This window comes from Numenius arquata, chromosome 6 (assembly GCF_964106895.1).
Source record: "Numenius arquata chromosome 6, bNumArq3.hap1.1, whole genome shotgun sequence".
In the NCBI taxonomy this organism is placed as follows: domain Eukaryota; kingdom Metazoa; phylum Chordata; class Aves; order Charadriiformes; family Scolopacidae; genus Numenius; species Numenius arquata.
In genome coordinates this window covers 13,647,780-13,662,911 of record NC_133581.1, presented here as the reverse complement: position 1 = coordinate 13,662,911, position 15,132 = coordinate 13,647,780, and positions in this window count along the sequence as shown.

Below are 15,132 nucleotides of genomic sequence, written 5' to 3'. Positions count from 1 at the left end.
CCTGTGAAGTCAGGAAGGATGAAGCATGGAGGAAGAAGCTGGAGGAAGGCTGTGACACACTGCAGGCTGGCGGCGATGTTCGAATTGGGATGAGGTGTCCCAGAGAGGCCAGTATCCACCCAGTCAAGATGCAAAGCCCAGGCAGGGCAAGTGGGAGCAGATGATGACTCGGGGTGCTTGCAAGGCAGGAGGTGGACAGGATGGTGACTCCTAGGTGGTGGAAGCTTTCCAGGTAAACAGCATCACAGAGCTGCAAGGAAATAACAGAAAGGAATTGGTGGTGTTCTCATTCTCTGTCCTCCCCTCCCTGCAGAGAGACGCCAAGCATGGTTTGGTTGGCTTTGGGGTCTCCTTCCTTTCATCCATGACCATCTTTAGCCATTTCAGGCTCTGATCTCCAAACTTGTCCAGACAGCAGCAGCAACAGCATCCCCTTCCTTACACAGGATGCCTGTTGCCCTGACTGCTACTGCACCCGAGGCAGAGGCTTTCTCTGGAATTTTGGGGGATGTGCATCTCACTTATGGACAATTTTCCTCTCCCAAACACCATATATTGAATTTCACTTGAAGTTGATCAGGCCCTTCACTCTGCTGCCTCCGCATGAGAGCACACGGGCAACAGATCTGATTCCAGATGGAGCCAAGCAATGCTGAGTTGAGGAAGAAAAAGCTGGCTAATAAATAAATAAATATAATTTATATAAAAATAGATATGTTATAATATATAATAATAAATGAATATGTGCAAAATATTTAAATAAATAGATAAATATGTACAGGAGTACAGACAGGGCAAATGAACAAAGTGCTGTCAAACCACAGAGCTATAACCTTCGTTTCCTTCTCATGGAGATTTCCCCATCTCAAGGCAAACATGCGGAGAAGGAACCAGCCTCTGGCTCACAGGTGAACACGCTGCTCAGGAGACAGTTATTCCACTCTCAATATAATGAGTCAGTGTGTTTATACAGTTAAACTATTAAGATAGCTTTATTCCTCAAACTCTCAAAGCTTCTCTAATTAGCCCCTGGCAACTTTAGGTTTGGAGCTATTAACATGAATCAGAGACTCATTTCTGTGCAATTGCTTGTCCTGGTTGTTGGCCACGTTCGACTGGTTTGGGTGTGCCTGGGATAGCTCTGAAAGTCAGCTGCAGGCTCAAATCCGGATGCAGCTTCCCCTGCCCACCTGCAGTAACCACAGGTGATGGTGTTCTTGGCATGGTAAAGCAAAATGCCCTACTGGACTAGCAGAAAGCATTTCGGGGACCCACCGGAGTGTCCCAGGAAACACACAGTGACTGGGAACAGCCCGAAGGCGGCACCAATACGGAATAGAAAAGTGAAGGTTCTAGCATTTGATCTGGGTGGCTTCAGCAAGAGGTCTTAATTAGCTGGGATTATTCCTTGTTTTTTCCAGGGTTTGGGCTTCCTCTTCTGAGCTCCTCTGAGGGCTCGTAGTCCCAGGCTGTCATGCAGATACCAGCAGATCTACATCAAAACAATGTGCAGCTGTTTTGCTGGAGCCAGGTGGGTTTAGTGCAGCATGGGATCCCAGGATCTGGCCCAGAGGGCCCAGTGCAAGTTCAGCCTGGGACCAGGAGCAGCCCCCAGCATCCCTGGGTTTTCTCCCCACGGGCATCATGCATTGCAATGAAGATAAGCTCTCCCCTACGCATGGCTGGGATGGTGGGGCTGAAGAAGGGGGATTTCTCTCCTTGAGCCCAGAGGAGTTTGCACTTGAGGACAGCCACGTCAGGCACATGGTTGTGGGCGTAGAGCTGCAGTTCACTCGTGTTGGATGGTGGAGTAGGAGGGGGCAGATGAGGAATCAGGATATGGTCCTCCCCTCCATGTGTAGCTCCTGTAGCGCCAGTGGGACAACAGTGTCACACGCTTTGTTTTTCTGTTACAAACAGGTCTGGAGGCACCTTCTTTAATTAATGTTTGGGTAGTCCTAGCAAAACACCATGTAAATGCACTTGAAGCAACACATCCAGTTCAAGCACATCCGGACACCAAAGTGCTCAGGTCCCATTTGGTTTACACTCAGAGCTGGACATGTTAGATCTCCCCAGACTATGGCCAGTCTCAGATTGAGCTCTGGAGACAATCTGGGGGCCCAACCAGTTCAGCATTTAGTTTCAAGTCCCCTAAGCCACAGTTTCCAGTGCTATGCTGCCATTCAGCTGGAGGGAAGGACTCTGAAGGCAGTCAGGCTGTGCCACTGAATGCTTTGAGAGCTCTGGGACCCCAGTCTCGATCCCAGCCAGGAGAGTCTGCAACCAAGGCTTGGCTGGTGGGAGTAAAAATTCAAATGATCACAAATTTGGTCCCATTGAACAGCACCTTCCTTCAGCCACTGGCCAGGCAAAAATCACTGCAGAGGTGCTGGCAGCCTGCCCCAGGCACATGTGTGCAGGGCTGAGCAGCCTCTGATTGATTCAGCTTGTTAATCTGCCCACACATGCCACATGCCCAAGAGCTCCCAGCTGCTTTGGTGCCTGGCAAACCTCCCGTGTCCACCCTTCCCTCCCTCCTCCTCTCTAAGCACCTGCTTTCTGCAGCACAGGAGGGAGCGGATGCCTGCTTCTCCCATTCCCTGCCCGCCCGATCTTCATGCAGTGTGAGTCCCGCTCCCCAGACATGTCTCCCCAGTTGAAAGCAAGAAACAAAAGGGACCTGCCTTGAGCATGCGTTGTGCATCGAGCTTGGGCATCTCCCCTGCCATTCACACGCTCCCCACACTGCTGGACATTTGCCAGCCCTCTTGTGCTGTCCCACCAAGGACCTCAAAGTCATTCCCGACCGTGCTGCTCACATCCCACATGGCCTTTCCTCCTCCTGGCCTGTGCAGCTGCTGGTGGAGGCGATCTTGCAAAGTGCCAATTTGTGATGGGCTGTCACGGGAAGCAGCCAAAAACGCTGAGACTCACCCTGCTTGCCTGCCTCCAGGTGCCCAGCTACCCTCCCTGGCAGGGGTGGGCATCTTCAGGAGCAGTTCAAACCTCCCGAGGGCTGAGCCAGATCTGGATGGTGCCTCTCCCTCACTGCTGACTGGAAAAATTAAATCTAGGATGATGTTAATCCTAGTGACTGAGTGTTATTGTGGTGATGCTCTGGTGCAGCTGTGTTTGCTGGTGAGGCGAAACAGCCCACACGCCTGTCCCCCTCCTTCCTCCTCTCCCTGCATGCCAGTGGCTGCTGCTAGTAAAACCAGTAGCCGTGGCTTCTCTGGAAAAACCAAGAATGTGATTGTTCCTAATCCAGCATGGCCAAAGCAGTCCTGATAAGACCAATCCCTTGCCAGGAGTGTTCGTGATGACCTTGGACAGAAGCTGCTGCCCCTGCTGACCATTCCCAGCAGGGCCAACAGAGCCCTTCAGAAATCACAAAGATCTTACCCAAACCATGTCTCCAGCATGCAGTGCCTGATGCTAGGCAACACCTCCCACCCAAACTGGAGTCCTAGAGCAAGATTAAACCATCGCATCCGTTAGGAGGTCAAAAGCAGGGAGTCAGAAAACACCCTTGGCCATGCCTGCCCACACTCAGCTGCATACCCCCAAACATCACTTACACGCACTGCACTGAGAAATGATCCCTCTGGGAGCTCCTCCATATATTTTAGGATTTTTCTGTGCTTGCAAGGACAGAAGTGCACTTGGGCCAGCTCCATGGCTGCTTCCTCATCTGATGTTACACCACTGCCATACGGTCCTCGTCCAACTCCATCAGGTGGTGGTGGTCCACAGCCCCTATCCAGGCAAGCAAAGCAAGGTCTTGTACCAACAGCCAGTGGTGAGAAATTGTGCTTCCTTCCCCCTGTATTTACCCCACATAAATAAAATGCAAATACATGTTTAAAAAAATAAACTGCAGGGAGCCGGCAGGGGACCAGGCAGCATCTCTGTGTCACTGTGTCAGCTCTCGCAGGGCCCACAGCAGCATCACCAAGACAACAGCCATCCAAAGGAGGAGCAGCCTGTCCCCTGTGAGAGCAGAACAGAAGCATCAGCCTGACCCGTGAGCCTCCAGCGTTGGCTTGGCTCTTGATAAGCATCAGCTTCCCACACACCACTTGTCTACTTTTCCAAGAGTCTCATCACGCATCTAAGTGGCTCCATGACTGATTTAACTTTTCCAACAAACTAGCTGGGAGGTGAATGTTATCTCATGCAAGAGATAAGGGCACATTGACCAAAATCACACAGAAAGCCTGCTATAAAAGAAGTAAGAGAATTTAAAGCTGCAGAACCCCGGTTGTGTTCGTTAGTCACAGATGGAGGCAGCTTTACTCCAGGTGGGAGTGCAGCTGAACCCCATACAAGCCATTTCTCACCTGGAGCCTGTTAGGAGACTGTTTTCTTTAACCACCCTGTGGCAAAAATGAGAATATGAAGGTTGCTACCTGATAGTAGTGTAATGTTTGCAATACTGAGTTAAAATGAGGCTTCTGAAAATAAACAGGCTGGGAGAGTGGAAAGGGGATAAAAGACAATTGCATCCTTTGGAGAAACAGAAGTCTGAGATTCTTACGCTTCTGGGATTTGGCACAGGGGCCAAAAGCAATGTATTTGATCCCCCTTGCTTTGTCCGTAGCCTTGTCTCCCTGCATACCCACCAGTGTGAAAGCTGATGAGAGCTGAGGCTCAGCTTTTGTCTGCTGGTGCCTGAGGAGCATCCCTCTGCGAGCTGAGCCTGGCTTTCAGTCCCAGCAGGCACAAGGATCTCACGCTCGATCCCAGCAGCTTCCTTTTCCAGCTGGCACAGGGGAAGCCCCGTGACTGCTGGCACCCCTCTGGCTGCCTCTGCTTGGTGCTTTCTGGCTGCAGGCAGCACGGACAACAAACACAACATATCCTCCAGCTGGAGAGAGGAATTCCTGACCCAAATGCACGCACCGTCCAACTTCTGGCTTGAGCAGTATCTCGCTGCAGTGGTGATGGGGATAACAACATGGCAGGAAAAATTATGCTGGAAATAATATGCGTGTGGAGGGGATGAGGAGAGGAGAGGAGAGGAGAGGAGAGGAGAGGAGAGGAGAGGAGAGGAGAGGAGAGGAGAGGAGAGGAGAGGAGAGGAGAGGAGAGGAGAGGAAGAAGTGGTATAAGGAAATGGAGGAAATGTTATGGCAAGCCAAATGAGACTCCAGGGAGAAGTGTCCTTCAGGTACCAGTGATCCAGCCAAGCACAGACTTCAATTTGTTCTTTGAAGAGAAATAAAGACACTGTTTCACTCAGCCCATGGCCAAAAGAGCCTTGGGAATGAACCCTTCTGGTGCCCTCTCCTGGAGCAGGCTCTCCTGGAGCCAGCCCTGGTCCTACAGGGATAGTTTTGCCATCCAAACACAGCTGGGCAAGACTGAGAGAAAAATTAGATCAACTGCGTATTTTTTGGTGCCCCAGTAGTTGAAGACCCAATCTGACATCTTAAAGGCATCTGACTTCCCCCAAAGCCCGACTACACCTTGGAAAAATCAAGCCTCACCTGAGTGTCAAGTTTGGGCATCTGAACCCCACAACTCTCGTTTTTAAGCATCTGGCACAGACACAAAAGACATCTGTGGCCCAGGCAACCTATTTTTGTAATGTCTTTTTTAATAGTATAGAGATTTTCTAGTCCATAATGAGAGATCCAGAGAGATACTATGGAGCTGGCTAGAGGTCCAGCCCTGATGCACTGGGAAGATAACCCAGCTTCTAGTCCAAAGCAGAGTGTTGGCTTGGGGACAGCCACTTGTGATCTCCAGACAATTAAAGCACTGTGAGCCAAAGATAGCAGCTCTGCCCTCGCCACAGTAACCCCATGGGCAGAGCAGGTACAGAGGGGAAAAGTGCCAAATTTAGCCAGTTTTGTGAACTAAATGACAACTGAGTTTCTCACCTGTGGGACAAGTTAATGGGTTAATGGGAAGAGGTCCGTGGGGGAGCTTGCACCTTTTCTGCACACAGTGTACACTGCTGGGCATGAAGGCTCCCACTGGATTTTCTCTCCCACAGCCCTGCTCCAGCACCTCAGCAACCCTAATGCCTGTTGAGTTTCTCTTATTCTCACTCAAAATAAGCCTGCAAATGTTTCTTGGAGCCTTATCTCCAAGGGCAGCAATCTAACACTTTTTTTTCTTTTTTTAGTTAAGCAAGACTGACAGCTGGAAAAATACATTTAAGTGAGCATTAAGAAATATTGATAAGGGTTTTGGAATGAATTCATCTGGTGCAGACTGCAGTGTGCCCTGTGTGTACGCAGGGTTCAAGCTATATGAACAGCTGTGGATGGGAAGCAAACCCCTCCAGAACTGGAGTGTGAAATACTTTGAGAGAGCAGTGAGGCCAAAATCCCAATCCCTGCTGTTCAAAGACCAACTAGCCAGTGGGACATACTCCAGAGCACTTGCTTAACAGTACCATGAGCTTTTAAACTAGAATAAATCTTTGCTTGTAAATTGGTTCTGTGTATGTACCGCTGTTTAGCAGTATGGCAACCATCCAGAGCCTGGGCAGCAGAAAGTCTTCAAGGAGACAGAGCAATGTTATTTCTTCTGGATTTCCCCTTCCAACAAATCCTCCCTAGGAAACTCCCTCCGGGAAAGGAAGATGTCTGTCTCTAACTCCATTCTGACCTTCCCAGAATCCCAAAAACATCCAGTGTTGCTCCAACATTAGTCCTAAATTCACCCTCTAATTTCACATTGGCTGCCAAGGAAACCCATTAGGTGGTGTCTTTGGTACTCTTCTGGTCAGGGCCAGACTTCATTTTGGAAGTGCTAAATCTCTAAAGGATTTAGCTCCCTTTACAGTATTTTTTAAAATCAGGTCATCTTTCCTATCACCACAGCTCCCAGTTTTTAAAAAGTAGGGAAAAGGCTTCACCCATTTCCCCCTAACCAGGAATGAAATGAGAAAACATGCTCCCCAGAAGATGTCATCAAAACAGAGAAAAATTGTTTTCCTGAAGCATTTGGATAATGGAAAAATGTTTCAAAAGTCCTTCCATGCCTAAGGAGTTTCTAAAACACAAAAGAAAATAAAACCCAGCTGACCACATGCCAAATTCAGACTATCTAGTTGTCTGCCCAAATCACCACCAACTGTAAAATACCCTTTTGTAAAATACATTTTGTCCCATAGAAACACTTGGTGCTCACCATCACAGAGCTGGAAATCTCTGCTCAAGAACTGAGTGTTTTAGACCTGCTTTGGACCCTGCTCTGAGATTCAGCTCAGCCTAGAGCTGATCCGCCACACGCTTCACACTCCCCTGTTACTGAAGGGGCTTGGTGAGGGGGGCACTGGTTAAACCAGTTTGCAGTGGAGATGCAAGTCCCAGTGGCACCATAGTCAGCCTCACGCTCCCACCTATATAAAGACCTTCACTTACATTTTTAGAAATAACCATGCTGCTGGTGCCCCAGACTGTTTGTTGCCCAATTCAGGTAATAGTTTCACTTTGTTTACTTAAGATTAGGTAGGTTCTTTCATCCCAGTCTCCAGGTTGTTTAAAGGGGAAATAATACTTTTTGCTTTTTTGTGTTTTTTTTTTTTGTTGTTTGTTTGTTTTTTTAAGGTTTTCTGCATGGGGACTTAGGGTGCTCGGGGCTGACATTTCAGAGATGGTCCCTCTCACCATCCCAGACTCTTCCAGAGCCCTGTGTTGTACTGACCTGTCCCTAATGTGGCCATTTGCATAAGTGATGCAAAAGATATTGTAGGATTTTGAGAAAATACCCGCGGCACACAGTCTGCAAACTTGTTATTCTCACTCATGGGAAGTGAACTGATTCCTTCCCTAAGAGAAAGAGAGACTTACAGTTTTGGTTCAAAACCACACTAAATGGGTGCCTTCCAGAGAATGCCCTTGACATCTGGTTTTAAACGTGTTAATGAACAAGCTGATGCCTCCAAGCAAAGTCACAGCTCCCAGAAGGTCGTCTTAATCATTAACCATAAAATACGCCATTTCCCTGCAGTTTAGAACGCAGGGCTGTAGATGGAGGTAACGTTAAAGGCCATCAGGATACAGGCACAGTCCCAGGGTGCCTGGGAGAGCGGTGAGGAGGGACCACTCACAGCCCATCTGTGTATTGCTTTCATCCTCTGAAGGTGTTTTTCTCTCCCCAGCTACTGATCTTCAGTGAGGACAGGACTGGACTCTGACTTTATCCATCCCATAAGGACTTTGGTTTGGTGTCTTTCCTACCCAAAAAAAGGTTTGTCACCTGTATTCCTCTTACCGTCCCCTTTTAACAAAGAAGCATACAGAGATTTCTGAGCAGGTCTCAAGTTCAGGTGATTTTCAGATCTGCCCTCACCTCAGTTTTACACACACGAGAGGGGGTTCAGGTCAACTCCAAAATGAGCTCACAAAAACTCATGAAGTTTTTAATCAAGGCATACCCAAGCTAATTTTTTTTCTAATGTTTATGTATTCAAACATTCAAGTGCCAGTTAGCTACATTTTGGTGATCCTGGAAGGTAGAACTTGCTTTGATTTTCTTAAGGCCGAGGACGAGGGAGGCAGTAAGAGCTGGAAGCCCAGAAGTCACGCCGGTGGTTTGCCTTGCAAGGACACTGCCCTGGGGGCCGATCATCTCCCATTGACAGCCCAGCATCTTTATCAGCTGCCCCGCGAACAGCCTGCCCTCCAGCCGATGGCTCTCACTGCACACACAGAGTATTTGCTTTCAAATACTGAAGCCAAAATCAGTTGCTGAAAATGACATCCAGGACCCGAATGGCCTGGAAAGAGAGGTTTTTTTTGATGTGTGTGTTTGTGTGTACACAGGACACATCGAGCCAGCTCTGCAAACAAACCGGTGCTATCAACTGAAAGGACCCGGGGTTTCCAGCAGCAGGAAGGGAAAACTGGCACTGAACAAAAAGCAAAGTCTGCGGCCATAGCCAGGCACATGGGAGCTGAATGAAGACCAGATTCGGGTTACTGGGCCAAAAACGTTCTCTGTCTTTTCTCATCTGTTTGCAGAGCTTCTGCAGTCCTTTCCCCACACCTTAATGCAGAATCCAAATGACTTTATCCTAGACATAGGAGGCAGGGCTGAATGGCATCTCAGTAACTAGTCAGTGGTTGCAGTCTTCATGGAAATGCTGATATAATAAAAATACGGATGCATAAATCAAAAGGGCAGTGATCAGCACATAGTCTGTTCTGTGCTGGTGAGAGGTAAAGGTTAAGCCAAGAAATCTGTAATTTAGCTAGGACTTGAGGAGAGGGCTCTATAAAAATAACCTTTCCCCTTCTGAGTGACATCCTCATGTTCTGTGGTGGGGTTAGAAATCCTACACAAAGGGCAATTGGGCATTATTCGAACTGCCTGTTCCTGTGACTCGGCCCTTCATTCTTCAGGGAGGACGTAGGGAAAAGCACTGAATTCGCTCCCAGTGACTCAAAAGCAGCTGGGAACTGTAGGCAGAGCTTAAGCTCAAAGATTCCTCTGGGGAAGGAACAGAGTCAGGATGGGCAAAGCTATGTTGCAATTTCTGGGACAAAAAAGTGTACATAAGTTATCAACCCACTGAACTCCAGCTACAACAAGAGGATAAACCAAGCAGCAACACTGAGCTCTACTAGATCCCAAGCCCTACTCCCTCAGGTCAGGTTCTGTTGAGCACCAGTTACAGCAATTAAAATAGTTTCTTTAAGCATCATCATCCACTGCTGCTTCAGCTGGAAGCATACCAAGATCTACAGGACCATCTCTAGGCTCCGTTGACTTGCTGGAGATAGGTTTTTGAAGCCCATGCTTCCTACTTCTCCTGTCCAGTGCCTTTACAACTTTACACATGTATCTTGAGCCCAACACATCAACACATTATACTTCTCGGAGGTCAGCAAGCTTGTACTCACAGAGCATTCCATTTTACCAGAGACTATATGGTGATGCAATAATAGCAGCTTTCCAAAATAAAGCTAGTTCAATGTGTGCACATTGCCAGGTTTACACTGTTCTACCGCTGAAGGAATTCATGACACACAAGTACACTGGAGCTAAGGTTACCCCTAGAGTAAAATATTCAGTGAGAACACAAAGTAAGTGTCTCACAGATTTGGTCACAACCATGTCAAGACTTCTGACACATTGCACAGTTCAGAGATGACTTAGACTTGACACGAGAAGGTTCTCAAGGCAGCATTGTTGTGCTGAAGGTAAGGGTGCTAAAACATGTGTGCTGCCCAGTACAAACCCGTACTGGAAATGGAGATGAGTCCAACTAAAGAAGGTATATCCAGAGAGTTCAACGCATAGTTGAGCTCTGAACGCTCAAGTCTCTCCCACATGTGACGATTAAAAGGGATATAATGCATATTTATATAAATATTTTATAAAAGCCTGATATTTATAAATAAACCTAGCAAAAATTATATTAAAAAATCAAAACTAGTTGGGGGGGAGGGGCAGCAGAAAGCAAAACAAGTGAAACTGTTATGGAAAACTTTCGTTTTAATTTAGGTTGTTCACACTTTCAAACTGGAATGAAAAGACCACAAAGTGAATTTCAAAAACCTGAAGTTTGAGTCTTTGGATGAAGACTCAAACACGTAAATGAATGTCAATGAATAGTTTGAAGTATTTTATTCCTAAAGATAAACCGGTATTTTTCCAAACAACTTTACCAAGGGATTTATGAAATAACCTTTTTTTGTTACAGCTGTAGTCTTCTAATTAGACTTTCATTCTAAGGTGAATTTTTAAGCCCTTCAGACCTGAGACCTTATACACAATCCTCTATAATCTCTTCCTGAGGAAATTATCGTATTATTTAATACTCTTTGTGTTGGGTAATTACAGAAGGCTTCCTTCCTCCTTTCCATTCCTTGTTCTCTTTATTTACACCTGCGACAGGCTCATATGGCCACAGTCTCTGCCAACTACCCAGCCTATCAGGATTCAGTGAGATGCAGCAAGAAGAGAGAAGAACATGGGCTCAGGGGAACTATTCAGCACGGAAGATTGGGGTTTTTAAACACAGAAGCTGCAACACCCTTTCCTTCAGTATACATAGTCAAGACAAATACAACATGGCAACTTCCTCACAGGCTGTAGAAGGAAGTGCAATAGCAGGGAGAAAAAAAACACACATTCAGAGTAAACTCTGAGAGTTTCCGGGTGGCAGACACCAGAGCAGAGGTCAGCAAATGTTTGAGATGATTGCAGGCAGCACTTTTTCTTTACCCAAGCAGAGGTTAAGTGTCCTGCTAGGTGGGAAGGTCTCTGTCTCCAAGGCAGGGTGCAGGAAAGTGGTAATATTTCGACCCTCTTCAAGGCTGTGCCTTTTGGCTCTGCTGTTTTCCTGACTTGGTGGGAACTGGAACCTTCTCAGGGATGCTTTCACAGGATGCCAGAGCTCCTGAGCTCAGCTGTGTGCCACTTAAATTCTGCCACTGGGCTACTTGAGACAGCAGTTGCCAGCCCTGACTTTACAGCACCTCAAAAGTTGTAGGCTTTGAAAATTAGGAAGGATGGCTGATTCCCAAGTCATATTTTACTTCCATAAGGGAACAATGAATAAAAGTATTCATTCCTTAGGACTAGCAGCAGAGGCAATGTTTGTAAGGATTTCTGAGAAAACATTTAGTCCAGCACATCCAGGACTGGGATGCAACTGCTGTGTGCTGTTCCTGGCTCTGCCTGAGACCACCTGTGACCTGTAACGAATCCCATCAACTCCACTTACCCTCCTGCCTTTTCTAATGCCATTCCTCAGACAAGCACTTCAGTGCTGCACCACCCCAAGGCTAAACCAACTCCTGGTCAGGACACTTTCTTCTAAGGCAGGGTTCAATATATTCTTGGAAGGCAGATTAGACTGCATTCAGACTCATTGGCTGATCCCTATTTAATGAGACCGGCAAATACAAACCATATATACACACACACACAGAGCTTTGTTTGTACATTATAACACAATTGCACTTAATGCTGAGTCAGTAGGAACTCTGCATACTTTAAAAATGGAAGCCATAAAAAGTGAATTTCACATTAGGAAAAGAACAAGTTGCCTATTTGCTCGTGACCAGCTTTGTTGCCTAGGTACCAAGCACAGTAGCTCCTTTTTGCTCCCTGCCAGGGCTCTGTAAGTGCATGCTGTATTTTATTTCAGTTCAGAACCATTACGGCTATTTATTCATCTCTGGTGAAATGCTCCATTTGCTGCTTCATGCAGACCCGGGCTGGCATCAGAGACAATCCCGCCTGCATGTTGAGGGAGTTTGCCCAAGGCTGCTTCAAGGATCTTTCAAGGGAGGATTTGAATTCTTAAAAGCCTTATTGTCTTCGTAAGGCACAGAAAACGGCGGTTCTTCCTCCTACCTGCTTTTCTGTGAGCCACTGAAACAAGGCTGTGCTGTGCTGCCTGGCAGCTCCCTGCACCGGCTGGATCTCGCTGAGATGGCTGAATTGTGGTGGAGAAACAGCAGCAGAATCTGTTGACTTCTGGCTGCTGGGCTTGTGGTTTTACTAACACTAAAAAGCTGCGATAACTTGCTGAGGATGTTGTCTGCAGAGAAGACAAACTGGTATCTTGAGGCATCAGCAGGTTCAGTTGCTGTGATTTAACATAGCATCACCCATCAGCTGAACCTCAGGAGCACACAGCATTGCAGCTGCAAAGCAGAATACGTAAGCTCAGAGGTGCTGGCACTTGGAGTAAGTCAATTTTCTTCATTCTGGAAATTAATTTATTTGCTCTCTCCTTCTTTATACAAGTCAGAGGATGCATTCTTAAGTTCCCATTTTTATAGACTCTTACAGAATTAAACTAGGTTCTTTCCTTCCCATCATCATGTCTAATAAATGAACTCCAGGACAAATCAGGGCCCTGGACAATGTGGCTGCAAGCCCCAGTGCCCTTGAGGGGTGCCCACAGCTGCAATCAGCTAGGATAAGTGACTACATCCATCTGAAGGAGTGAAATCCAGCTCATTCCATTTAAGCTGTAGTGCAACCTTAGCCAAGTTAATAGGGAGGAAAAAGAGCAGAAATTCTTAGTGATATTAGCAGATTGAGACATGCAGACAAAGTTGATCTGCAAAGTATCGTTTTCAGGTTATTGCTTTTCAGAACACTATGGCACCTCAAATTCTTCCTGTCAGCATCTTCAGCGCTGAGGAACGGGGATTTCCCAAGGTGGCTTCTGCCCTTTAAGCGAAGAAGCCTGACAGTAGGAAACCAACACAAGTCTAAAAAGCTAAAGCTTTTAACTTCTACATATGAGCACACACATACCACTAGATGAGAAAAGTACACACAGTGCCTCGCAACTTACACGTCATACTACTCAAATGAATCGCATTAGCAATTACCATACATTTCTGGATAACTAATATTGCAACTTCGTCCAAGCAACGCCAGATGAGTAGACAATCAAGACAGACCTTGTAGCCATACCAGTTTGATGCTCCGTCCTAATCCGTGCATTGAGGTCCAACTGTGCCTCTGCTTCTACTCGGTGGGTCTCTCCCTGGAGCGGAGGAGTTGCTACATCAAAGCTTCTCCCCTCCAGCAGCAGCAAAGGGCAGGGCTGGAAATAAACTTTCTCCTTAATCAATTATCGGAGGAACAGCAACTCTGAAAAGAATAGTCTCATTCTATTTAGTGGCATCACCATTAAGAAAGATGTTTAATTTATGAATAGATTGTATCCATTTCAGACCATAAATAACTTTTTTTTTTCAGTTTAAAGAGAGAAGGCAGTACAATTATGCAGGGTTAGATCCTTAACAAGCTGTAGTGGGACTTTTTCCCCCAAAGTCTGAGCATTCAGATTTTCGTGTTACATAAAAGGCTATAAAAGTGATGGGGGTACACCCTAGACTGTGCTGATCACTCACCGAATCACCTCAGAGTGGCAGCTGAGACTAGCTGTCTGGCCATACAAGCGATAGCTTCCTTTAAAAGTAAAAGGTTATTGTGTTGTGAGTGTGGGTTTTTTAACTTTTATACCAAAGGTCGACTTTTCACCACTTAATAGCAGTGACTTGTGAGGCAACACAGACACCAAGACAAGCGGAAATAAAACCCAGCAGAGTTTCAAGAAAGAGCTCAAGCACAAATTGCATTTACAGATCAGCTGAAGGGAAGATTAATCAGTAGTTTTAAGATGCCTTTATGAAAACCAAATCAGATCGACCATAACTATTTTGAAGCTAAAGAAAGAACCAAGAAATGTTTTAACTACATTTATACTAAGTCTTACGAATATGGCTTCACGAGACAATATCCCATTACAGAAGTGCCGATGCAGCTGCTTGGTCAGCTTTTAAGTCAGCTTTAACATTCAGAGATTATGAGCAAGAGAAGACTGTGCTCCAGTTCCTGTCTGTAGACTACAAGTTCTCAAAGAAAACTTAAATAACTTGCTCTTAAAAGGTAAATCTACCAAAAAAAAAAAAAAAATCACACCAGGAAGAGAGTAAGTATTGCTCTCTGCTTGCTTTTTTTGACTTACCCCACTAAGCCCACCACAAAACATGGGGGAATCCTACCCTCTTTAAAACAAATCTACATTACAAAAGGCACCAGTGGGAGCAGCTTGGCTCTCCTGCAGGGCCTTTTCTCCCCTCACCCTCAGAAATCACAGCAGTAATGCTGGAGTACAACTGCAGTTCTGGGACTCACCTGAACCAGTCTTGCCAGGGAACTTCATAGCCGTTTCCTCTTGGAATTTGCTTAACAAGAGCCATCTCAGCTCTACAAAAGGGCTTCCCCTCTGATGTAACCTTTTATTACAGTTAGTGCTATTGTGACTGAGTCTCTCTTTTTTGGTTTTGAGAAGCATGAAATGGATGAATCAAAGGACTCCACAGGCTTCTTGAGAACTTGAACTTATCCTTAGGATTCTTACAGAATCAGGACACCTATTACCTATCAGTCCTTTCCAGCTAGCTACAAAGCATCATCTCACTGCCATTCCCACTGGGTTTACTGTGTGCCTGTTAAATGAAATTTCTGTAGGTTATTGAAGGTTATCTGGCTATTCATACTACAAATACATCGTCTCGTGTGCCAGTAAAACTCAATATATACTGGTAACTCTTACCTTTGTTTTTAGGATAGTTAAGAGGACTGATACAGTAAAGTGTCTAAACCTAAACCTTTTCCCACCTGTAAAAC